The following is a 26,701-nucleotide window of genomic DNA, read 5'->3' on the forward strand; positions in this document are numbered from 1 at the left end:
ACCCCACCTATACTTACTCCCAGCCACCTCCATGTGAGTTCACACCCGGACAGGATAAAACTCCTAAAGCTCCCGAACAGGATGAGATGGCAAAAAGGATGAGAAGCCTAGAGCAAAGCCTAAAAAACATGCAGGGTTTAAGTGGGCAAAAGAGTGTGTCATATACTGATTTGTGCATGTTCCCTCACGTGCATTTGCCTATGGGATTCAAGACTCCGAAGTTCGAGAAATACGATGGGCATGGCGATCCTATTGCTCACCTTAAGAAATACTGCAATCAATTCCGCAGAGCTGGAGGGAAAGAAGAATTGCTCATGGCTTACTTTGGGGAAAGCTTGGGGGGTATTGCCTCTGAGTGGTATATGGATCAAGATATCTCTCGATGGCACATCTGGGACGACCTCGCGAGAGACTTTGTTAGACAGTTCCAGTACAATATAGACATTGCTACAGACCGGAACTCGTTGGAAAATTTGAAAAAGAAGTCTTCGGAGAGCTTTAGGGAGTATGCAATCAAATGGCGTGAGCAGGCATCGAGAGTAAAGCCTCCAATGGACGAGGTCGAAATGGTCACGGTGTTCCTTCAAGCTCAGGAAGCTGATTATTTCCAAAATATGATGTCAGCTATGGGAAAATCGTTCGCAGAAGCTATTAAAATTGGTGAAATGGTGGATAATGGATTGAAGACGGGTAGAATTTTGAGCCAGTCCGCTATCAGAGCAACCTCCCAAGCCATTCAAGGCGGGTCTGGAGGAATGGCCAAAGGTAAGAAGAAAGAAGAAACATCCATGGCGGCCTCGGGTGCAAGAAGACACCGCGCTCCTAGACCCATGTTCTCGGAAAGAACCCCTCAACATTACTACCCTCACCATGACCTGGCTTATGCTCCTCAACCTTATGCGGTCATGAATGCTCAACCCTTTGCTCGGTCGTAGCCACATGCCAATAGAAACCAATCTCCATTCCCAAGAAATCAGCCTCCCCACTAAAACCACTATAATCCCCGTCCTCCACAGAATAACTTTCCTCCCCGTGAGCCACCCAGGAGGCAAACTTTTACTCCAATTGGTGAATCTTACTCTAATCTATTCCCAAAACTTGTCCAAATGGGTCTACTGCAGCCGGTCCCTCAAACAAGGCATAACCCAGCATCGCCTGCCTACAGAGCCGGTGTCAGATGTGCCTATCATTCAGGAGCGGAAGGGCACGACACAAATGATTGTTGGACATTGAAAAGAGCGGTGGAGCACTTAATAGAGCAGGGAAAGATAGTACTGAGGGACGAGGAGGTCCCAAATGTGACTAACAATCCATTGCTAGCCCACAACAATGGGCCAGTGATTGGAATGATCTGTGAGGAGAAAGAGTTTGATCCGGCATTAAAGGCCATCATTGCTATTGCTGATGTAGAAAGAAAGCCAAAGGTTGCCCCGAAGCAAGATAAAGGGGAGAAGAAGAACAAAGTCATTAAGACAGAACCAGAAAAGACAGTTGAAACAAGAACAGAAGCGATACCTCCCAAAAATGGAATTCTCTATGTCCCACGAGGCCGCCAAGAAAAGCAACTGATTGTGAGCCCTCCAAAGAAATTGGAAGTGAAAAAGGGAACACAAGTGTACGTACCCAAGCAAGCATAGGTGGTACGGGGGACAATTAAACCACCTCGGCTGAATGAGCCAGTGGTTATTGGACGCGTACCACAGAAGCCTATGACGAACCCTGCTGCAGTGCCATGGAATTATCATCGGGCGGTGGTTACGTATAAAGGAAAAGAGATCTTGGGAGAGCTTCCAGAAAATGCTCCCGTTGAGAAGTATTCAAACATAGAAGAGGTAAACAATGCCGCCAGAAGGCGTTTCCCGCCTAAGAAACCTGTGAGTGCTGAGGAAGCAGAATCTTTCTTTCGAAAGATGAAAATGGCCGACTATGAGGTGGTTGATCAATTGCGAAAGCATCCTGAACAAGTGTCGTTGTTGTCATTGCTGATGAAATCCTCTGAGCATCAAAAGGTTTTAATGAAAACTTTGAATGAAGCGTACGTGCCAGTTGAAACCTCGGTGGAACAGCTTGAAAGGATGGCAGAAAGGTTCTTTGCTGTCAATCAGATTTCATTCAGCAAAAATGACTTGCCTCCAGAAGGAGCTACTCACAACAAAGCCTTGCACTTAACCGTCAAATGTGAGAGATATTATGTAAAGAGAGTCATGGTAGATGGAGGTTCGGGAGTAGACATTTCCCCACTCTCCACACTGCAACGTATGGAAATCGGGACTGGAAGGATTCGTCCCAATAATGTTTGTGTGAGAGCCTTTGACGGTATCAAAAGAGACACCATTGGAGATATTGACCTAATCTTGAACATTGGCCCGATGGACTTCGAGGTGACTTTCCAAGTGCTAGACATGGACACGTCCTACAATTTTCTTCTGGGAAGGCCTTGGATCCATGCTGCAAGAGCTGTACCCTCTACCCTCCATCAAATGGTGAAATTTGAACACGGGGATCAGGAGATCGTGGTTCATGGAGAGGATGAACAGTCAATCTATCGGGACCCATCTGTCCCATGCCTAGAAGCGAGGCAAGGCAGTGAACACATAGTCTACCAAGCATTCGAAGTTGTGGTGGCGGACCAGCATGAAGAAGGAAACCCGTGTCCCCAACCCTTCCTATCCAATGCCTCGATTATGGTGGCCAAAGAAATTATCAGACATGGTTTCAAGCCAGGGAAGGTACTTGGAAAAGCTCTGCAAGGAATATCCGAACCAGTGACCCTGCCAACAACTGAAATAGTCTTCGGGATAGGTTTTCACCCCACCCCAGATGATGTAGAGTGGGCGGATGAGAGGAAGAAAGAGGGATGGGTCTTGCCACAGCCACAGCCACATCTGTACGAGACCTTTGTTAAGCCAAATACAATGAAGAAGAAGAGGATGGGGCCTTTACGGCCGAAAAGATTGAAGAGATATGTAGGGCAATGAGAAAGATATTATACGAAACCCACATGGTCCAGCCAGGAGAGGGCTCAAGCACCGCTGAGGTGTTGTATATGGGACCAAACGCCAAGCTGCAGAATTGGAAGGCTACGCCATTCCCAATCAGGCGGGAGTCCCGGTAGACCTGTCCTGCCACTTTTTCTGCATCGCGAGTTATTCCAGGGTGTAACTCGGGTGTTTTCTTTAGTTTTTTGTCTTTTAAATTCCAAATGTAAAACCCTGTTATCTTCAAATTCAAAAAAATGAAATCAATATTTCATCGCTCATCTCTCTTTATTCTTTCTGATCTTACTTTTTCTTTCAGTTCTAATAATGCGGCTTTAAATAACATAACATGCTTGCGGACTTCATGCCCAGATCCAAACATGTTGTCTAATTATGAAATAATGAACCAAGAACCAGAATATGATGAAGGAGAGGTTTTTAGGGAAATAAGTCGAGAATTGGAACAATTTGGGAATAAACCTAAAGCCAATGGTGCTGATGAAGCAGCAAACAAGAACATCAAAAAGATTTTGAGAGAGATGATTCAGAGCTCCAGACAATGGCATGAAAAGTTGCCTTTTGCATTACTACGATATCTCACCACAGTGCGCACATCGGTAGGAGCTACCCCATACCTTTTGGTCTATGGAACCGAGGCTGTTATACCCGCAGAGGTAGAAATCCCTTCTCTCCGGATTATCGTTGAAGCATAAATCGAGGATAGTGAATGGTCAAGACTCGTCTGGAACAGTAGTCTTTAATTGATGAAAAATGGATGGCCGCGGTCTGTCACGGGCAGTTGTACCAACAAAGAATGACCCGCGCTTATAACAAGAAAGTACGACCCAGGAATTTTGAAGTGGGACAACTTGTGTTAAGGCGCATTCTTCCACATCATCATGAAGCAAAAGGAAAATTTGCTCCTAATTGGAAAGGTCCATACATCATCAGAAAGATATTGCCGAGAGGAGCATTGTATCTGGGAGACATCAAAGGAAATGATCCCGAAGCAGCTGTGAATGCGGATGCAGTAAAAAGGTACTATGTCTAGATTTTCTGCGGTGACGACTTTGTTCAATTGAGGTGACGAAGGCTTTCATTCCCGCTATCCAAACACTATCAATCTTTCGCAAACCCTTTGAGCCAGTTACCCTTCCTTGGTTACCCTCTTTGGAACCCGAAAGTGCTATTGTAAAGGAAAAAAAAAGAAAAAGACAAAGAAAAAAAAAGAGAAAAAAAAAGAAAAAAAAACAAAAGAAAGAACAAAAAAAAGAAAAGAAAAGAAAAATGAAAAAAAAGAGAAGAAGAAAACAAAGAAAATAAAACAAAAACAAAAACAACAAAACAAATGTTTCCCTGAACTACGTCTGACTTGATTCCTAAAGGATACGTAGGCAGCCTCCCTCTAGGGTTCAGTCACACCAAAACAAAAATCCCAATTCCCCCAAAAAATGAAACTGGGGCAGATGATATAATGGCTCGGCAATGAGCCCACCAAAACGGTTCCAAANATGCTCGACTGGTAGCTATTGTTGTAGGCAAACTCCGCTAAAGGCAAGAAGTGATCCCACGAACCTCCAAAGTCGATAACACAAGCTCGAAGCATATCCTCTAGAATCTGAATAGTCCTCTCAAACTGACCGTCCGTATAGGGATGAAATGCTGTGCTCAACTCAACCTGTGTGCCCAACTCTCGCTGAACTGCTCTCCAGAAGCGCGAGGTAAACTGCGCACCCCGGTCCAAAATGATAGAGAAGATATTGCCGAGAGGAGCATTGTATCTGGGAGACATCAAAGGAAATGATCCCGAAGCAGCTGTGAATGCGGATGCAGTAAAAAGGTACTATGTCTAGATTTTCTGCGGTGACGACTTTGTTCAATTGAGGTGACGAAGGCTTTCATTCCCGCTATCCAAACACTATCAATCTTTCGCAAACCCTTTGAGCCAGTTACCCTTCCTTGGTTACCCTCTTTGGAACCCGAAAGTGCTATTGAAAAGAAAAAAAAAGAAAAAAAACAAAGAAAAAAAAGAAAAAAAGAAAAAGAAGAAGGAAAACAAAACAAAACAAAAACAAAAACAACCAAAAACAAAACTTTCCTGAACTACGTCTGACTTGATTCCGAAAGGATACGTAGTAGGCTCTCTCAGGGGTTCAGTCACACCAGACAAAAATCCCATATTCCCCCAAAAAATGAAACTGGGGCAGATGATATAATGGCTCGGCCATGAGCCTACCAAAATGGTTCCGAAGTTGAAATTCCGTCCAAAATCGTTTTACCCAAAAACCCGGTCCAAGTCCTTCCGATCAATTGGCAAAGGCGTGGGAAATGGAAAGCACCCTTGTTGGACTCTGATGCAATCCAAGTTGAGAAAAATAAAATGAGAGAGTCTTATTGGTGAAAACCTACGGGCACCATAAGGCGACGGTGAGTAGAGAAATTAAAAATGAGAGAGTCCGCTTAGTGAAAACTCATAAAGAGCACTATCGGGCGACGGTGAGAAGAGAAATCAGAGAGGTCGATCGGCGAAAACCCGCAAAGGGCGCCGTTGGCCGAAGATAAGACATCTCCCACCACTGAAAGAGTCCTGGCAAGGTTCCCTGGTTTTGAGACACGGGTCAATGAGTTTACGAGAAGTTGGAAAGTTTGTACGGGTCGGGCATCCAGTCCAAGAAGCATGTCATGTTTATTTGAAGCTTGCATGCACCCCCAGATAAGTCCTTCTCTTCCCCCCGAAAGGGACGCTTCTCTTTAAATTCATCTTCTTGCTTACTTTTTCCTTGAATCCCTTTCGGTCTAACGCTGGTTCCGAAACTATTACAAAGAAAAGGTGGCAGGACTGGCTTTACAGGGCTCTCCCTAACAAAAGCTAAAGAAAAGTACCCAGCCTCAGCGGGTGTATCAAGTCAATCCCGACTGGCCATGATGGCGGATGCTTTGAAATCAAAGTTATTGAAAGAGAAAAACAAACAATAAAAAAGGGTCAAGGACAAAGGTTTTAAAGGCAGAATAAAGTGAAAGGACGGAGCCCCACGCGGGCGAGTTGTCATGAAATCCTGAAAGATGAGCCATCCAGTTTGAAAGAGAGAAGAATCTTCAAAACCAGCAAGCAGCAGAGGTTCTCAACAGAAGCTAGGCCGGGATCAAGCAATCAAGGCCACAAAACCAACCACCGTTTCAAACTAACAATTGTTCTTTGTTTGAAAATTGAAACAGGTGCAATCCAGGCAACCGCGCAAAAGCAGGTGCAGCCAAAAGAAAAGAAACGCGCAAGTGCTGAAACAGCTTTGCAGCAAATAATCAATGCAAAAGGGAAGTTTCCTCCAAGTTCTTTCCTGCATCTTATCAAAAATGAAAAAAAAAGAGAAAAAAGAGATAACAAAAGAATCCCAAAAAAGGATAGTTTAGAATTCCCAATATAAACCTGTTACTTGGTTTAGCCAACATTAAGGCTCCAACCCCTGAGTTGAGCGTTTTCCTTTTAGCCAACATTAGGGCTCCAACCCCTGAGTTGAGCATTTTTCCTTTTAGCCAACATTAGGGCTCCAACCCTTAGTTGAGCGTTTTTCCTTTTAGCCAACATTAGGGCTCCAACCCCTGAGTTGAGCGTTTTCCCTTTAGCCAACATTAGGGCTCCAACCCCTGAGTTGAGCGTTTTTCCCTTTAGCCAACATTAGGGCTCCAACCCCTGAGTTGAGCGTTTTTCCCTTTAGCCAACATTAGGGCTCCAACCCCTAAGTTGAGCGTTTTTCCTTTTGGCCAACATTAGGGCTCTAACCCCTTAGTTGAGCGTTTTCCCTTTTAGCCAACATTAGGGCTCCAACCCCTGAGTTGAGCGTTTTTCCTTTTAGCCAACATTAGGGCTCCAACCCCTGAGTTGAGCATCTTTCCTTTAGCCAACAATAGGGCTCCAACCCCTGAGTTGAGCGTTTTTTCCTTAGCCAACATTAGGGCTCCAACCCCTGAGTTGAGCGTTTTTCCCTTAGCCAACATTAGGGCTCCAACCCCTGAGTTGAGCGTTTTTCCTTTAGCCGACATTAGGGCTCCAACCCCTGAGTTGAGCGTTTTCCTTTTAGCCAACATTAGGGCTCCAACCCCTGAGTTGAGCATTTTTCCTTTTAGCCAACATTAGGGCTCCAACCCCTGAGTTGAGCGTTTTTCCTTTTAGCCAACATTAGGGCTCCAACCCCTGAGTTGAGCGTTTTTCCTTTAGCCAACATTAGGGCTCCAACCCCTGAGTTGAGCATTTTTCCTTTTAGCCAACATTAGGGCTCCAACACCTGAGTTGAGCGTTTTCCTTTTAGCCAACATTAGGGCTCCAACCCCTGAGTTGAGCGTTTTTCCTTTTAGCCAACATTAGGGCTCCAACCCCTGAGTTGAGCGTTTTTCCCTTTAGCCAACATTAGGGCTCCAACCCCTGAGTTGAGCGTTTTTCCTTTTAGCCAACATTAGGGCCCCAACCCCTGAGTTGAGCGTTTTCCCTTTTAGCCAACATTAGGGCTCCAACCCCTTAGTTGAGCGTTTTCCCTTTTGCCAAAATTAGGGCTCCAACCCCTAAGTTGAGCGTTTTTCCTTTTAGCCAACATTAGGGCCCCAACCCCTGAGTTGAGCGTTTTCCCTTTTAGCCAACATTAGGGCTCCAACCCCTTAGTTGAGCGTTTCCCCTTTTAGCCAACATTAGGGCTCCAACCCCTGAGTTGAGCGATTTTCCTTTTAGCCAACATTAGGGCTCCAACCCCTGAGTTGAGCGTTTTTCCCTTTTGCCAACATTAGGGCTCCAATCCCTGAGTTGCGCCTTTTGGAAACAGTTTCCATTCCCTAATCCGTTCATCATAGATAAATACAATTCTTGAAAATGAAAAAAAAAAGAGAATGAGTTCAGATTTTGTCACAAATAACTCACGAAATTTTCCTAGTGAAAATTGGGGCAGAAAAATTTCATTCGTTTGTTTTGTTTTGGTGTCTGAGCAGGGTTGACCTCAAGGCATAAGGGTTCGAGATGACCAAAGGGATGAGTCTCAAATAAAGAAAAAACAAAAAAAACAAAAAGAAGTGAATTCAAAATGCTGAAGTGAACAGAGATGCGGACTGTTCAAAACTCGATTGAAGCCACAAGCTCCACCGATCCCGTTCTGACCCAATGCTAAAGAAAGAACTGACACCTACAGCGTGCGAGCATCAAGATTCAGATCGGAGTCCACAGCAAAATCAGCTAAGACTCAAGATCAAGCTTCAAGAGATTTATAGATAGGAATCTTGTAACTCATAGTTGATAGGCATAGCTAGCTTAGCTTTGATTTTCCTTTTTGGTGTAATAAGGAGGTCAGCAAGCAGTAGCAGCAGCAACAGCAGTGAAATCACAGCTCCCGGTAGTCCCAGCTACCAAAACTTTCAGAACTACACTGACCTGATTCCTTTATAGCCAAGGATATGTAGGCAACCTTTGAAGCAGGGTTCGGTCAGACGGTTTTCAAAAATGCTTCTCATGGAGTGCCAAGCAGGCAAAAATCCCTCATAATTGCTCATTTATCTTTGCCCGAAAACCCTTCGTGACTCCGAGCAAAGAGGGGCAGCTATGAGCACGTGATTTTTGCCTCGCTTGAATTATTCCTATAGAGTTCATAAACTTAGGATTTTCCTTTTTATTATTTGAATTTTAGGGAATTAATTGCATGATTTTGTGTTTGTTTGCTTTTTTGTGTGCATTTTTAATTGGTATAATTCATAAAAAATACAAAAATAGCATACTTGCATTTGCGACCCAATTTTATATTTTTAGTTCCACTAGTTAATTAACATCACAAAAAATAGAAGAAATAACAAAAAAATGATCCGCTTTGCATTCTTATTTTTAATTTTGATTTTTTTTTAAAAAAAAGTTTTCTTTTAGGATTTAGTTGATTTTTGGAAACTAATTAGTTTAATTCAGGTCTTTGTTATTTTTAATTTTGCTTTTAACAAAAACAAAAAATATAAAAATGGAAATGAAAAGAAAATGAAAGAAAATTCAAAAAAATTAGAAGTCCTAATAAAACCCGGTTTTTGGGCCAAATATTCCAGCCCCAAGCCAATCCCTCCTCAAATCAGGTCCCAATCCAACCCAGAACCCGTCTCCCACCCGGCCCAGTCTCTAGTGGAGACGAAACGACCCCGTTTTGGGGTTAAGGCAATCTGGGCCGTCGAGGATCATTGATCCTACGGCTCAGAACTATGGGTACATTTGATATATATATGTCCAAATCTCACCCCACCCCCCATCCGATCATTTGTCAGAACCCCCGCGCCGGCGTAACTCTACCATCCCTCTGACGTCTGCCGCCGGACGAAAATCGCCTCCGCCGGCGGCGAATCCCCAATGGCGCCCAAAATACACCGTAACACCTCCTCATCACGAATCCGACCTCCATTTCCTTCAAATCCTCACCAAACCCCTCGAATATTGAAAACCCTAATGCCGCCTCCGCCGCACACGGCGGCGCCGCCACCCAACTGTTCTCAATTTCATACCCTTGAACCCCCGTCTCTCCCTCAGTCCAAATCCCTACTTATCCTCCTTCAAACACCCCTGGAGCTCTTCGAATCTCTAATCGAAATTGGGTCAATGCCGGAATTCGAGTCAAAGTTTTTCCTGGGCCGTTAATGGGTCAAAACCCATGCTAATCGACTATTCTATCTAAGAATGAGAGATTGGCATGGAGTTTGACTCATTTTGAGGTCCATCAGCCCTTGCAAGGCATTCCAGGTTCAATCTTAGGTATTTTTTCTTTATTTCTCGTTATTTCTTTTCTTTTCTATTTCATTTTTTTTCTTTTGTTCATACTCGTCTCAGAATGCTTCTCTTTGGGTCTGTTTTCATTTTATTTTTTACTTTTGTGCTTGATTTAGGGTTCTAGTTTTTACATTACAGTCATGTAGCTTAATTTTGTTCGTATNTAATTTTATTTGATTCTTAATTTTTGTTTGATTGATAATAGATATCAGTAGTTTCAATGCTGATTTTTGTAGTTAATTCAAGATTAAAATAGGATAGTTTAATTTTGTTAATTAAAAAACCGTTTGGTTATAGCTGAATAGGTCAGATTTTTAATTAACCAAGGTTATTTGACCAAGTTAACAGGGCTAGGGCTAAGATTAACTAGGTTAGTAATTCAGAGTTTGAATTAAGGGTAGTGTAGGTAATTCAACAAAAAAGAATCCTGCAAATAACTGAAATTGGAGACCCCTAGAACTTTCTAGATGGGGTTCCAATTATTATTTCAGGGATTTAATGGTCTAACTTGGGCAACAAGCCAATAAGTAAAGGACTAACTAGCTAAAATCTGAAATCAAAAGAGGGAACTAGGGTGTAAATGAAAATCTGAAGGTTGCCCTAGGCTTTGCCTATAAAAAGGCATACCCCTTGCCTTGTTTCACAAGTTTAAAAATTTGAAGAGAGTTTAAAAAATCTGAGGGTTTTGGAGAGGGAAAAATCTGAGAAAGTGTAGAAGTTTACAGATCTGAAAAAATTCAAAAAAGAAAGTTAGAGAAAGCTACAGATTTCAAAAATTCACAGTGTTAGAGTTCTAGAAATCAGAAAATTCAAAAAAAAATTCAAAGGCTTTTAGATCCAAAGGTCTGAAATTCGAAATTCAAACTAGAAAACCAAAAATTGAAATCTGAAGTTTGAGAGTTATAAGAGCTTCAAAAACTACTGAAAGTTCAGAATCACACTGTTTCCTCCAGTTTCCATAGCTGAAATCCACTTCTAAAAGTTCTGAAATTAGTTTGCTGCATCCTGCCTTTATTTCCTGGGTTTTTGGACTTGGAATCTGCTGAGATTTGCTGAAACTGCACCTGCTGTTGCACTGTTACTTAGCTGACTCCTAATTCCTCACTTTGATCTAATTTCCAGGTATATTTTTTAGCCTCAAGTGATGTTGAAGATTGGATCAGTATATATGAACACATTTGAAGTTAAATGATGAAGAATTGCTTGTTTTTCACATGAATTTTCTGTTGTTTCTACTTAGCTTAGATACCTAGTTTAATAGTATTATTTGAACAATTGCCTCATTTGTATTAATAGGTCATACTTGGACTGTATTGGACTGCTGGACTTTATAGCATTATATGCGTGTTTTGTTAATGGTGTTAGATTTAATGTACTTTGTTTTATTATCGTGAAACTTAAAGTTTGAGCATGATATGGGTTTAGTAGTGTTAGTTTAAGGCTTATTAGTAGTGTTAGAATACATCGTCCTGATTTGAATCTAAAGGCAGTAGACATACTCATTCTCTGAAAATTAAAGCATTTCCTGTAGCTATTGGGCTGGTTATTTTAATTCGCTTATCCTGTTCGCTTGTTAAAAAACATCAGAAATGAATATTAGTAGTTATTTCTAGTTTCCAGTCTATGATTAAGTTTATCTAAGGTGTATTAGTTGAAATTAAGTAGCTATTAAATTCCAGATCGATTATGTAATTATCTATGTATAAACAGGTTAATCGAATGAATTGAATGCTTAAAGGGCTGAGAGTTAGGGTCTGATTTGAATGGATTATGCAGTTGTTTACAAAAACTGTTAGATAGGCCCAAATTGAAATCAGTACAAAGCTTGGGCACAGTAGTTAAATAATCAGAGGCCCAGGCACTATCAACCATCCCCTTTCTGAACTGGTTCGTTTCATTGGACCATTGACTGATCAAGGCCTGGATTTTGAGTCCTAGCCTCTACCCGGCCTCCAAATTGGGCTTGTAATTGAGGCCCAAAATTTCTAACAATTTGATTAAACAAAACTGAGGTGGTATTTCCTTCCCATGGGTTGCTTCGAGGCCCAACATGCTGAAAGCCCTGTTCTATTTATTGAAGTTTTGGATTTGATGATTTTTTAAAAATTGAATTATAGACCTTGGGCCTGCCAAGATAAGTAGCAAATTTGAATTAAGGGGGTCTTCAATAATGGAGGTTCTCTTGTTTGAATTTGGACTTGACCTTGAGACTCAAACTTTCTCGAATACCTTAAATAATAATTATTTCACAATGTTAATTAATTAGGACTTTAGAGACAATCTTTAATAGAGAATAATAATCCCTATTAGGATGGCCTTTAAAATAAATCGAAGTGCGCTGCGCTAAACGAAATTCGTAAATTGCGTGGCCCTCTTTAAATACTCACATTAAAGTACTTAGAAACCGGGACGTGCCATTTAGCAAATTTTCATGGCCTCCCGCAAAGTTAATAATGCGTTAGTCACTTTAGGCGCGTTGTTTAATAAATTTACCCTCCTAAATGCGGGTCTGCATTTCATGTGACCCAAATCCGAATCCCAAAATGTTGAATAAAATGTGTCGAGGATCCGGGTGCATTTCATGTGACGTGATCCAAAAGCATGTTTTAAACGACGTTCAGTTTCCTTAAAATTAATTAAAAGCGGTAAGTAATTTTAAAATTGCACTGTAGGATGACATGTATTAAAATCAGATATCAAGCCATTTATAACAGTTTAAGCGACCGTGCTAGAACCACGGGATCCGGGGGTGGCTAACACCTTCCCCCGGGTCAACAAAATTTCTTATTCAGAATTTCTGGTTCGCAGACTCCATTCGGGAAGTCGAAATTTCCTCGATTTGGGATTCTAGATAAACTGGTGACTTGGGACACCAAAAGTCAAACATATCCCAAGTGGCGACTCTGAATAAATAAATAATCTCATTTCGAATAATGTCACTTAAAATGGAAAAACTCCCTTATACACTATCCTTCGGGGTAGGTGTGTAAAAAATGAGGTGTGACAGCTCTCTTTTATTTTTTTGAATAAAGTTTATTTTTTTGAAAACAATAAAGAAGTTTGAGGATGATTATTACAAACTGAGATTAATTTAAATGATTCAAGAGAAATTTTCATAATGCACTATCTTTTAGTAGTAATTAGCGATATATAGATACCATTTGCTATATTACGGATTATAGATACCTTTTATGTGGTTATAAGATGTATTTGATGTATTTAAGCTATTGTATTCATGAATACAGTAGCAAAAGTAGGCGTGAATCAAGGAAGTCCAGCTAATCAGTTGTTGTATTCGAGTGTATTCGACTCTATTCATGGAGTGAAACATGGGATTACAGCTGGACAGATTATTGTATTCGACTGTATTCACGGCGTGAAATAGGGGATTACACTGTTTTTAAAACGGAAAGTGAATCAATTAACATAATAGACTCCTAATATAACTCAACAAACTCAATTATAACACACAAAATTTTATTTTCAGTTATAAAAAAGATTCTCAACCAAAAAATACCCCAAAAACATAGCAATCTTCAGAGAAATTATATAATACATCAGAATACATAAATTATATTAATTAAAAAGAACTTATGAATACATTCATGGCATATAGCGAGACAGTGAATACGATGAAATACATAGAATACAACGGGATACATTGAAATACAATCGGAAAAAAAACACATAATACAATAAAATACATGGAAAACAGCGAGATACATTAAATTACAATGGAAAAAAAAAAGAATGAAGCACACTCTCAGCACAAATATAGCAGCCAGTTGCAGAAGGAGTCTCGTAGAGAAGTATGTGGGCAAGAGCAACACCTTAACATACACATACGCCTGGACTGAATATGCGTAAGTTTTAGTAGAGCCAGTGAGGTACTTTAGGATGTGAAGAACACTCGCATTCACTGTTGGTTGAAGCAATGGTCCAAGCACCAACACTGGATTGATCACCACTAACCAAGAACGGCGGCGGAACGATGGGAACCCTGGTGTAACTGATTTTAATTTTAATGGGATGGGGAAAGAGAATGAGATGTATCAAAGCAGAGAGAGAAAGAAAATAGTGTAACTGATTAGCGTATTTAATGGCTTAGGGCTAGGAGGTAACCAAAATTAAATATTTTGCTATAAACCTTAAAAGATATCTATAGAATATAATTTTTTTAAATGGTATTTATTTAAAATAAATAAGGTGTTAACTTTTACTATAGGAGGTAAAAATTCCATGATTCAATCCCTAACAAGTCTTTATTGTACTGAGAAAACTTCCAGAATAGGTGTCCGAGTTAATTCCCATCATTTTCTCCATAGTCCATTGTCCTCAGTAGAAACCTGCAATCCTATAACAAATGTGAGAATGATGCAGTTTTTGTTTTTGTAGCTGTTAGATCAAGCAATACTTGTGAGTGTGTTTTCACAAAAAGTGAAAAAGGTTCTAGTTGAGTTTTAAAAGTCATTAGAATAAATGGTATATATGAACGTCCATTTCCTGTAATATTCGACAATTAGACTTTGAAAAAGAAAATGGTACACATATTAATTCGTGATGTTACTACTTTGAGCGCACTACTATGCATGATACTCAGTAACAATATAATATATCACACCGCTAACGCAGTTTCGGGCGTATTTCTCAAAAATCATGCCACTTATTTGTTATTTATCTGTATTGTTGTAATTAAATAAAACAATAATCTTTCTGAAAAATAAAACAGAAAGTTAGTAGAAACAATTCTGAAAAATAATATTCGAACTTCAAAATAATTTTTGAAACGTTGAAAGAACAAATCGAGCCCACAAAATACACAGTGTGTCCTTAAGGAAATTATTCCCCTCAAGTACCCGAGGTTATGGAATATATCCACCCAGGATAGAACAATTTAACTCACCAGTGTATCGGTATCTAAAACTCTGGTGATCGGCGAACCACTCGATGGTCGTAAAACACACTGGAATATTTTGTGCAGAAGAAGAAGAAGATTCAGAAAATTTAGTAAGTAAATATTCTGGGATTTGAAGGTCTATTTATAGCCAACTTGGTGATGTTTCTGAAGAGGTTTGCAACCTTTCAGAATAGTCATGACTGTTGGAACAGGTGTGACCCTCTGAAGAGGTTTGCAACCTTTCGGAACAGTCATGGCTGTTGGAACAGGTGTGACCCTCTTAAGAGGTTTGCAACTTTTCAGAATAGTCATGGCTGTTGGAACAGGTGTGACACTGTTTCAGAACAGCCATGGTTGTTGGAAATTTTTGCGGAAAATTTAAAACGAATTTAAGTTTATCCGGAAAAGAAAAACGGGCTAGACCGGACCGGGTCGCGGGTCATCCCTCCATTTCTTTTCCCACCATTTTCCATTCACACCTCATTTGTTATTATTTATTAAATAACAAACCCAACAATCCCCCACATGAATGGGGAATGGCTATAAACTTAAAGGAATGCACGGACGTGTGTGTGTTTTACAAATAAGAATTGATTGCATCTGGATAAGTAGGTTTCCCTTTGAACTTTCCGTAGTGAACTTATATCGGATATACTCGGTCAATCGGTAGATTTGATATCTTTGAACCGTCGAGCTTTGTTGTATACCTAGACAACATAAGTCACACAATCAATCCTTAACCATCTATGGTTCTCACGGTTGTGTTCGTTTCAGCCATGAACACCGCCTGGTTTCATGAGTGCTTAGAGAATGGGCCTTTACTTTCATTCTCCTTGAAGTGGCTTACACTTCACACTCACATAGGTGATTCCTAAACGTGTAATCCTAAAGACACACTATCTGGTCATATCCTGCCAGACTTAGCAAATCATTAAAAAGCTTTAAGCTTTATTGACTCATCAAAAAAGCCTTAATGCTTTACCTCATTTTTTGAACATTGTCTTCATCACGAGAATGGGTTGAGTTAGTTGACAATGTTGAACCGTTATTCATAACTTTGTTTGATCTCTTTGAACCTAGCTCTTGGGATCTCCAGTCTGCTAGGTAGAGTTACCGCCATGATGACTTGTCCTAGGCCTTTAACCCCATTCCCTTTGATGATCTTTCAACTGCCTCTCTAGATAGGCCTTTGTAAGTGGATTTGACACGTTATCTCTTGACTTTACGTAGTCAATTGTGATAACACCACTAGAGAGTAGTTGTCTAACAGTATTGTGTCTCCGTCGAATATGACGAGATTTCCCGCTATACATAACGCTTCCTGCCCTACCTATTGCCGCTTGACTATCACAATGCATACATATAGGTGCCAAAGGTTCGGGCAAAAATGGAATATCTTCCAAGAAATTCCGGAGCCATTCAGCTTCTTCACCGGCCTTGTCTAAGGCTATAAACTCAGCCTCCACTGTAGAGCGGTCAATGCACATTTGTTTGGACGATTTCCAAGACATCGCTCATCCATCGACTGTTTAGAATCGGTTGAACCGGTGATCTAATTTGCATCACTATACCCCTCTATTATCGAGGGATACTTATTGTAGTGCAAAGCATAATTTGGAGTATATTTCAATACTTCAAAACTCGTTTCATTGTCATGAACGTTTAATGCAAACTTCCTTATGTTGTAGACTAATATGTCTCGACTTCCGATTGCATATCATATTATTGACTACATTTAATGTAGTAATTATAACAACAGCTGGAATGATTGGCATCAGTTGTGGCCACAACCTTTTAATATATAACACATTTCGCAATCATTCCGTCATTTTCAAGCATTTGTATGATATTCATTCATACGTCTATATGATATGCAAAATTATAGCACACTCATTCATGAAAACAAATCCAACTTGCAATAGATTTTGATCATGTTCATCAGTTGGTTCACCTCATTATAGACCAACATATTAATACGTTCGTTCATGAACGGTCATGTTTATACAAAACATACAAACATATCTTTCTTAGAAAATTCACAACCTTCAAAGTGACATCATTCATAAAAAAACTAACAATATAAATTTTCAATAAAAGAAAATGATCTTTCGAGAAAGGCACGTGACCAAACTTCCGAATTAGTAGTTTTTATCATCTAGTCTTCATTAAGACTAAACAGTTGATGAATTTACCAACTACCATATCAATGGAGTTCAAAAATTATATAATTTAGACATTACGTCTAACATTGGCTTTTGTCATGCATAAGCTAGAAGCCCCCACATTTTAAATATTTCATCAACATATCATATATAATCAAATAATGACTATATGATTTGAAGTATTCTTAACGTAAACACATTTGTTTTACACACATTAATTTTTGAAACCAATTGACAATATTATTTGGTCAAATCTCGCATGTCATGTTTACTAAACAATTTATCCAAACGTTACGACTTTCCCGGTTTCTCAGCCGGAGGAACAGCATGCGGCTTGACGAGGCTATCGTCGTTGCACCAACAGTCGCAGAAGGATTTCCATTTTCATTTGCCATTTCTTACTGTCAACAACAGAAGAAATCAATTAATGGCAAAACCAAAACAGTAAATAATACTGTAATCAATAAACAGTACGTAATAAAAACAACTAAGGTTTTTATATACTGTTTTGACAGAAAAAACGATGAAGTTTTTATGTTCTTCAAATCGTTTTCTGAATTTCAATACTCTGATGAAGTTTTTATATCTTCAAATCAGAATAATAAAATTTAGACAGAATACAGAATATAATTTAATAATTTCCTTAAGATTGTTAATCATCTGTATTGTTGTAAGTAAATAAAACAGTAATCTTTCTGAAAAATAAAACAGAAAGTTAGTAGAAACAATTCTGAAAAATAATATTCGAACTTCAAAATAATTTTTGAAATGTTGAAGGAACAAATCGAGCCCACTAAATACACAGTGTGTCCTTAAGGAAATTATTCCCCTCAAGTACCCGAGGTTATGGAATATATCCTCCCAGGATAGAACGATTTAACTCACCAGTGTATCGGTACCTAAAACTCTGGTGATCGGTGAACCACTCGATGGTCGTAAAACACACTGGAATATTTTGTGCAGAAGAAGAAGAAGATTCAGAAAATTTAGTAAGTAAATATTCTGGGATTTGAAGGTCTATTTATAGCCAACTTGGTGATGTTTCTGAAGAGGTTTGCAACCTTTCAGAATAGTCATGACTGTTGGAACAGGTGTGACCCTCTGAAGAGGTTTGCAACGTTTCAGAACAGTCATGGCTATTGGAACAGGTGTGACCCTCTGAAGAGGTTTGCAACTTTTCAGAATAGTCATGGCTGTTGGAACAGGTGTGACACTGTTTTAGAACAGCCATGGCTGTTGGAAATTTTTGCGGGAAATTTAAAACGAATTTAAATTAATCCGGGAAAGAAAAACGGGCTAGACCGGACCGGATCGCGGGTCATCCCTCCATTTCTTTTCCCATCATTTTCCATTCACGCCTCTTTTGTTATTATTTATTAAATAACAAACCCAACATTATTTTGTCTCTTCACATGCATGTGAGTATGCGACATCGTAATCTCGAATTCTCGATATTCATGAGTTTTAGGCGAATGCTATAGGTTACTACTATTAATTAATTTTAAACTAATGTTATAAAATAACTTATAATACTAATTTTGATCTGTTTGAGCGTCACATGAATACGATCAACAAATATATATTAAATAATCAGAAAGGGAAATAAAAACACAGATTTCTAGTGGGATGGATCAAATTACACACATTACAATCATCATACTATATTATAAGTATGAAGACTCAAACTGAAACTTAAAAGACTGAAATAACCTTATAAAGGTAAGTGACTATAATACCCTTCAACATAATATTATTTCAAAATATAATTTTGTACAAAGAAGTAAAGATACATTTATGAAAATTAATTAAAAAAAATATTCAAATTGAAATAAAAACAAAGCCGGCAGCCCTTTGGCCTTCACCATTGAAAAGAATCGTTCTATTAAATGTTCTTTTTTTTGGTAACAGTTCTATTAAATGTTAAATAATACTACAGTTACATGAATGTGTTTAATTGAAAATTCTGTTAAATGAGGAATTATAACTACACGTTAATTAGTTGTTTATTTTGTAAACGTTAATTCCCTTGTATTTTCCATTTGTTTTTCCTGCTAAATAATGAGCTAATAAGAATCGTTTATGTTATTTATTGGTTAGCTTTCATTTTTCGACTATTAATTTTTTCTAATCTTCTACGCATGTATCACCATTTAAGAGAGAGTTTTTACAATTACATAATTGATTTACAAAAAGAATATTAGCAAATTTAATTACATTAACCAATGTTCTTCATTGCTATTAAATATTTAGAGAATTTGAGGAGTTACTTTGAATATTTTATTTGCCTAATTTCGTTCACCAACTTACTCCTTTTGCACTACTCATTTTCTTTCTAAATTCCATGCACGATCCAAGATGATTTTTGGTTCAGATTTTGATAGAAATTTCTGTCTCTTTTCTTCTCTTCCTCTTGTTTCTATTTTCAATTTTTAATTTGAAATTATGTGATATTATTTTTTCTAATTTTGTTTCCCAGTTTCCCTACTTCTACAGAAGCATTGAACAAAAGACGAGCCAAAGCATTTAGCTCCAACGCCATGCAGAAATGTCAACAACTCAAAATATATATCTCCAGTGATGTGTACGCCTCCTTAACATTCCTTTGAGGATTCTAACACACCTCCTCACTCTGGATTGAAAGTCGAATGCGAAAATTATTTTTTGCCTCTTTAATTTAATAAATTTTCCTTTTCGATTATTTTTTCGTTATTGAGTGAGCTAAATAGGATTATATTTATAATTTTAAATATAATTTAAACTTTTATTTTAATTTTATAACTCAAATATACCTTTAGTTACATTTTTTTAATTTTATACTCACCAACATAGGCGCGACGTGCGTGTCCAAAAACTAGTATATAGATATACATAGAGTCCGAATTGTTTAGTTTGACACCAATATTAATTCTGCCATTAATTACTAGCTAGATGCCTGGTGATTGAAGTAGAAAATGGCGTTTTATATGAGGAACATTTATAATGTTGGAAGAACAATTCAATTTTCAAAGTTATATTTTTAATATACACTTGTTTTTCTCTTCAGCAACATCTGATGATGTTTTATCAGTGTAAACACTAACGTTGATAGTTTTAATCGGGTTATTGATTTGTGTATGTTTGTTGCTCATTTTAGGTCTTTTTGGAGTATGCTGATGTGGAGAATGCTTCAAGAGCTCAACCAAGGTTGAATGGCAGAAAATTTGGTGGAAATCAAGTTATCGTTGTCTTTTATCTAGAGAACAAGTTTTCTGAGGGGGACTACGACAGCTAGTCGTGTGCTCTGGAGCACATGCAAACGATGTACTAAATGGCAGATACATTCAGTTCTTGCTTGTGATCTAGTTCCAGCCATTATCCATGAGAGTAATTCTGAAAATAATTTTTCTGTAGAGATTTAATGCGACTGACTTTCTGACCCTAGGGTTACCATGCTTTTTCAAAACACTCCCGAAATTTTGGTTGTGCATTTCTTGATGTTGGATTTTTGTTTTATAGTTAATAGGATCTGCTGTCCTGCAAGTACACTTTGGAGTGGTTATGAACCATTTGAATAACCTCCTATGAGTCAAGAAATTTACTTTCTTTCTTCCAAATAGGTTGTTGTATTTAGCTTTCACAGATCAAATAATGAAATTTGACCATCAAATTATTCAGAATATTGTCTTTGCAACCAAAACGAGTCCATTTGAAGTTTAAAGTCATCTTAGGACATCTAAAAAGGTACAAAATGACATCAAAGTTAGATCTGCCCTCACAAATACATCTATAAGCATTTTTTGGGGGGAAATGTTATGTAACGCTAAAAATCTTTGCAAAATCAAGTCGTATTCATGTAAGATTTGAACTACTAATTGAGGGGAAATTCTTACGTTATGTGGAACTTATCCCAAAAAATTATCATAATTAAGTACCGATAAAGAAAAAAACTGAATAGGAAATATGAGCAAATTTAATAGTGAAGTGTAATGTACAGATAACAATATGAAGGGATTCCAACTAAGCGAATTTGTCAGACTATTCTAGAACGGATCGTTTTAGTCATTATAAGTAAAAATTGTGTGGGGTAGCCGTCATTTTTAATGCTGAGCAAAACTAGCCACTAGTCTATTAAAATTAATATGAAAAGACAGAGTTACCCTTTCCTTCCCAAACAGAATTACAGTGGATTGGAAAGACTGGGTGGACCGAGTATCAACAAATACGAAGAATGGCTTTCGTTTCAGTCTTTGTGATTTCCATGGTTTTTAGTGAGCTTGTTTTTGTCTGTCATTCCAATCCAGTTTGTCAATCAATGTATCCTAAATATGAGATCCCAGTGTACAAAGAAGACAGAGACAACGTGCATTTTGCACAGAACTTGGAGTTCTTGGAAGCAGAATATTTTTTGTGGGCTTCCAAGGGATATGGTCTTGATGTAATGGCACCATATTTTCTGAGGAGCCATTTTAATGTTTCGTTGCAGGAGAAGATTGTTCAATATGATAAACGCCTTTTGGTTAGGCATCATAAAAAAAATTATAAAGAAGAAGGAAATCAAAAGTTAGGACATAGGTCCTGAACTTAGTTTAAGCAGCCCAAAAGTTAAGGACAGACAGGTCCTGAACTTACAGTTACACGCTCAAAAGTTAAGGACAAGCAGTACTTAACTTACAGTTACAAGTTCAAAAGTTAAGGACAATAGGTCCTTAACTTTGACTTACAAGTTCAAAAGTTAAGGATGCTTGGTCTTGAAGTTTGAGTTCCAAGTTCAAAAGTTAAGGACATGTAGCCTTGAAGTCCTGAACTTAGAGTTCCAAGTTCAAAAGTTAAGGACATGAAGTCCTGAACTTAGAGTTTCAAGTTCAAAAGTTAAGGACATATAGTCGTGAAGTCCTGAAGTTCAGGACATGAGCAGAAGGGTATTTTCGTCCGGGCAGTTAAAATTTATTAAACCAGTGGCTAAAGACTAAAGACATTTAAAACACTGGCTTTAAAATAAAGACATGAGCTGTTAGTGGCTCTTTGTGCACATCGCCCTCATTTTAACGCGAGAAAGACCGCAACTTTTGAAATACCAAAATTTATGAGAAGTTAATTTATTTTGATTTAGTTCGGAGCACGCATCATATTCCTACTGAATCATTAACTGTATTAGGAGTAAAAGTTAGAGAAAATTTATTCCCATGTTTACACCAAACAATACATATAAGATAATTAATTTTTAATGACACATTTATCACTTCATTAGATTAAATGGTGAAGTACGTAACTTCAATTTTAGTACGCTGTTAAATTAAATTTTGATTTAGGTAACTTGTTGATTATTTTGTGTAAAACGGTGGTTTTAAGTATTCTCATTGTAAGTATTCTCAGTAGGGGTGTCAATCGTTCCGTCGATCGGTTAATTTACAAAATTTTGTACGTATTAATTTTTTGGTTATTTTATTATGTATAACCAAAATTAGATTTTTCGAAACCATCCCAATCATGCCGATTTCTCTTAGGTATCAGTACGGTTCGGTAATTTTTTTTAAATGTGTAACGACCCGACCGGTCGTTTTGAGCCTTTGCACTTCGCTCGGTTGTTTGAGGGCATGAGTAGTTCCGTATGATGTATTATGACTTATGTGAATCGTCGATTTTGGTTTTCAGGTTATTCGGAATTTGATTTAGAAGAATGACTCTCAGCTAGAGGCTTCAAATTGGAAAGGGTTGACTAAATTTGACATTTTAGTAATTGACCTCGGATTGAATTTTTTATGGTTCCGTTAGCTTTGTTGGGTGATTTTGGACTTAGGAGCGCGTCTGTATCGTGATTTGGAGGTCTGTAGTGGAATTTGGCTTGAAATGGCGAAAGTTAGAATTTTGGAAAGTTTGACCAGGAGTAGACTTTTTGATATCGGGGTCGGATTTCGATTTTGGAAGTTGGAGCAGGTCCGCAATGTCAAATGTGACTTGTGTGCAAAATTAGAGGTCTATCGGACGTGATTTGATAGATTTCTGCATCGGTTGTGGAAGTATGAAGTTTCAAGTTCATCGAATTTGAATTGAGGTGTGATTCGTCGTTTCGATGTTTCTGTGTGTGTTTTGATGCCTCGAGCAGGTTCGTATTATATTTTGGATCTTGTTGGTATGTTTGGACGGGGTACCGAGGGGCTCGGGCGTGTTTCAGATCATTTTCCTTCATGTTTTCATTGCTGAGGAGCTGCTGGTTCTGGTGTTCCGCACCTGCGATTGATATCGCGCAGGTGCGATGGCCGCAGATGCGAGCCAAGCGTCGCAGATGCGAGATTTCATTGATGAGTGGAAGTCCGCAAATGCGGAGGTAATTGCGCAAAAGCATGACCGCAAGTGCGGTCATGGCCATCTTAGAAGCGGTCATCTCGCAAATGCAAGTCCTTTTCCGCAAAAGCGAGAGTCGCAGATGCGACCTGTTGTCCGCAAATGCGGAAATTGCTGGGCAGAAGCTATAAATCGAGGTTTTGGTTCTTTCTTCATGTTTTAAGATGTGGGACTTGGATTGAGGCGATTTTTGGAGCAAATTTCATCACAGGGATTGGGGTAAGTGTTCTCCACTCAGTTTTGGTTATATTTCATGAATCCATCTTCATTCTTAGCAATTGGTTGATGAATTGAAAGAGAAATTTGGGGGTTTTGTGCGGGCCCGGGTGTGATTTTTGGCCGGATTTGGGATTTAACTTAGGATTCAATCTTTATCATTTGTAATTGTTTCCTTGGGCTTTATCTGATGTATTTGAGTTGCTTTTGGCTAGTTTTGAGCCGTTCGGAGGTCGCTACGCGCGTGATGGTATTCTTAGAGCATCGCTTGGCTTGCTCGGTGTTGGAATTGGCTTGTTTGAGATAAGTAACTCTTCTAAACTTAGTGTTGAGGGTATGAAACCCCGAATTATGTGCTATGTGATTGCTGTTGAGGTGATGCACATACTAGGTGACGGGTGTGTAGGCGTGCACCTTGTGAATGGTGACTTCGTTGCCTTCAAGGCACTGTAAAGTGGCCCTACTTTGTTGATATCTGTGTTTTCACCATATTCTAAGTAATTGAGATGTACATCATGCTAGATATCGTGTTTAGGCTTTATGCTGATATTGTTAGGACCCATAGTGGTCGTTTCTTGCTGTCTTTTTACTGATTTCATTGGCATTTCGTACTCAGTAATATTCATGCATTCATATCACATCTCAGTCTCAATTGTTATTTATTGATACATCATATCATTGTTGTTGAGCTAGTTTCATGTCATTGTTAGCCCGTGAGTGAGACTGGAGAGATTGATGAGTGAGTGAGGCCGAGGGCCTAATTGTGAGGTTATTGATACTATAGCACGTGAGTTGTCCGTGCAGCACGTGAGTTGTCCGTGCAGATTCTGATATTGATACTATAGCACGTGAGTTGTCTGTGTAGCACGTGAGTTATCCGTGCAGATTATAGCGCTTGGGCTGAAGGATCCCCTCCGGAGTCTGCACACCCCGCGGTTGATTATTTTGAGGAATGGATGGATCTTGTCCGAAGCATTTATATACCTGGAGATGGATCTTCTCCATGGGGCCGAATTGACCTTCCTCGGTACTGAGTGACTGATGGTCAGTGATGTATATATTCCGGGATGGATCTTCCTGGGACGTATGGGCCATATACAGTACAGAGTGGTTGAGCATGATGAGTGGAAAGTGTGAGACAGTGATGTTGAGTACTCTGAGAGTGTGAGTACATGATCCATCTCTAAGATACATGGCATTGCATGCACACATGACATACAGGCATAGAGATACATTTTTCCTCATGTTTTACGGTATCACGTCATTCATGACATTTTACACACATTGATATGTGGTCATAAAGAGGTATTTCACACTTGCTATCATGCTATCTGAAAATGAAACATCTTATTTATTGTGAAAAGGATTTTTAGAAAAATTACAGTTTTCAAACTATCTCATTTTTACAACGATTTCGGTAAAGGATCTGAGTTTTTACTGTTATTCTTGCAAAGCGGAACTATTTTCGGAAAACTATGAAAAAGCTGAGCATTTTATCTGAGAGTTACTTCCTTATTTATATTCTCTACGTTGTCATGAACTGCTATTGGTTATTGGTGTTGGACCCGACCTATGTTCCAGCTCGTCACTACTTTCAACCTAAGTTTAGGTTTGTTACTTATTGAGTACATGGGGTCGGTTGTACTCATACTACACTTCCTGCACATTGCGTGCAGATTTTAGATGTCGATGTTGCTGTGTTCGATGGAAGCTGGATTGGAAGATGTACCTGCATCCCGGTTGTAGCTGCCTCTTGTTCATGGTAGCCTTAGATTATAAAACTTTGTTTATGTACTTTTTAAACAGAAGATGTGTTTATTTTCTATCAGTTTTATAATCTTTACTCTTTGAAGCTCATGGTTTGTACTACTAGTCCTTGGGAAATGTATAAGATTCAGATAATTCATTTGTTTAATTGTTTTATTAAGTTAATTGGAAATGGATAATTGTTAATTGTCTTACCTAGCAGGTTAGGTTAGATGCCATCACGACTAGTGGATTTTGGGTCGTGACAGATTGGTATCAGAGCCCTAGGTTCTACAAGTCATGAGCAAGTATCCGGTAGAGTCTTGCTGATCGGTTTGATGACGTCCATACCTATCTTCGAGAGGCTACAGGGCATTTAGGATATACTTCCCATCTTTCTTTCCTTATCGTGTGACATTGATTCAGCTTGAAGTGTAACTCTTTGAATTTCTTCCACGCATTCGTATGCGCAAATGAGCGATCGGTATCAGCTGTGCATCGACGGCTTGTGATTCTATCGAAGAGGTGCGAAATGTGATTTCGGTATGCTGATGATGGGCTAGTCTGAAGGACTTGAGGCCGGGTTTTGACTGTAGCTTGAGTGCAGAGATGGTTGTGTGAGCACGTGCTTTTGGACTTATATGTCCGGTAGCGTCCCTATGAGTGGAATTTGTGGCTCGATTAGCGGTTCGATGGCTATATAACGAGTATGATGTGACTGCGAGAAGTGTTCAGATTGTTCGAATATGATGAAAAGAGTTTGATTGAGATGTAAATTTGGTGCTTGATTTCCGTCTTGATTTGACGTATAGTCTTGAGTTATGGGTGTGTTGAAGGATCTTTTCATGTTGTTTAGTTGAGGAGTGGAGTAGATTTTCATGTCGTGATATGAGTTCAGACTCAGGAAGATTAATTGATTGGGTAATGGTTATGATTGTGAAAGGGTATAAGAGATGTTAGTTTGAGGCGAAACAGGTGGGTTATCTCCTGTGGGGTGTCTTGAGGTTTGTGTGATCCCTATGTTATTTTGTAGCGAGTTCTCTTTTCCCAGTGAATTATATGTTTTGCAATTTGAGTTTGGATCGTTTATGAGAGTTGGCTTGACTATTACAAGGGTGAACGCGAGATTTGCAGATGATTTGAGATATTAGATGGTTTGTGTTGCATGAGCTTATGAAGGATTTAGTTGAATCTCATTATGGTATTATGGCAGTAATAGAGTATGAGCATTGTGAGCTATTGTATGTTTTGATCCATGGCTTTGACCCAAGTGGGGGAGTCTGCTATTGATAAGTTGATTGCACGGGTGTGTGTTGTATTAGTGTCGGTTGAGGTATACTTATGAAGCGGTTAGGGCTTGCAGAGGTCAATTTTGATGATGAATTAAGCAAGGAACTTCTGGACACATATTATGTTACATTTTAAGGGTATATGTGAATCGTGGGATTATTGATTTGTTATTCGTAAAGGATGTAGTGTGCATGGAGTAGGGATTCACTCAGTTGCTTAGAAATATGGATTACTTCTTAGGGTGTTGGTGTGCAAATAGGGCATAGGTCGTTCGGTCCATTTGACCAATTTAATTGACATTTGAGTAGAGTGGATGACTCTC

Source organism: Nicotiana attenuata, unplaced genomic scaffold (genome assembly GCF_001879085.1).
Source record: "Nicotiana attenuata strain UT unplaced genomic scaffold, NIATTr2, whole genome shotgun sequence".
NCBI classification, from domain to species: domain Eukaryota; kingdom Viridiplantae; phylum Streptophyta; class Magnoliopsida; order Solanales; family Solanaceae; genus Nicotiana; species Nicotiana attenuata.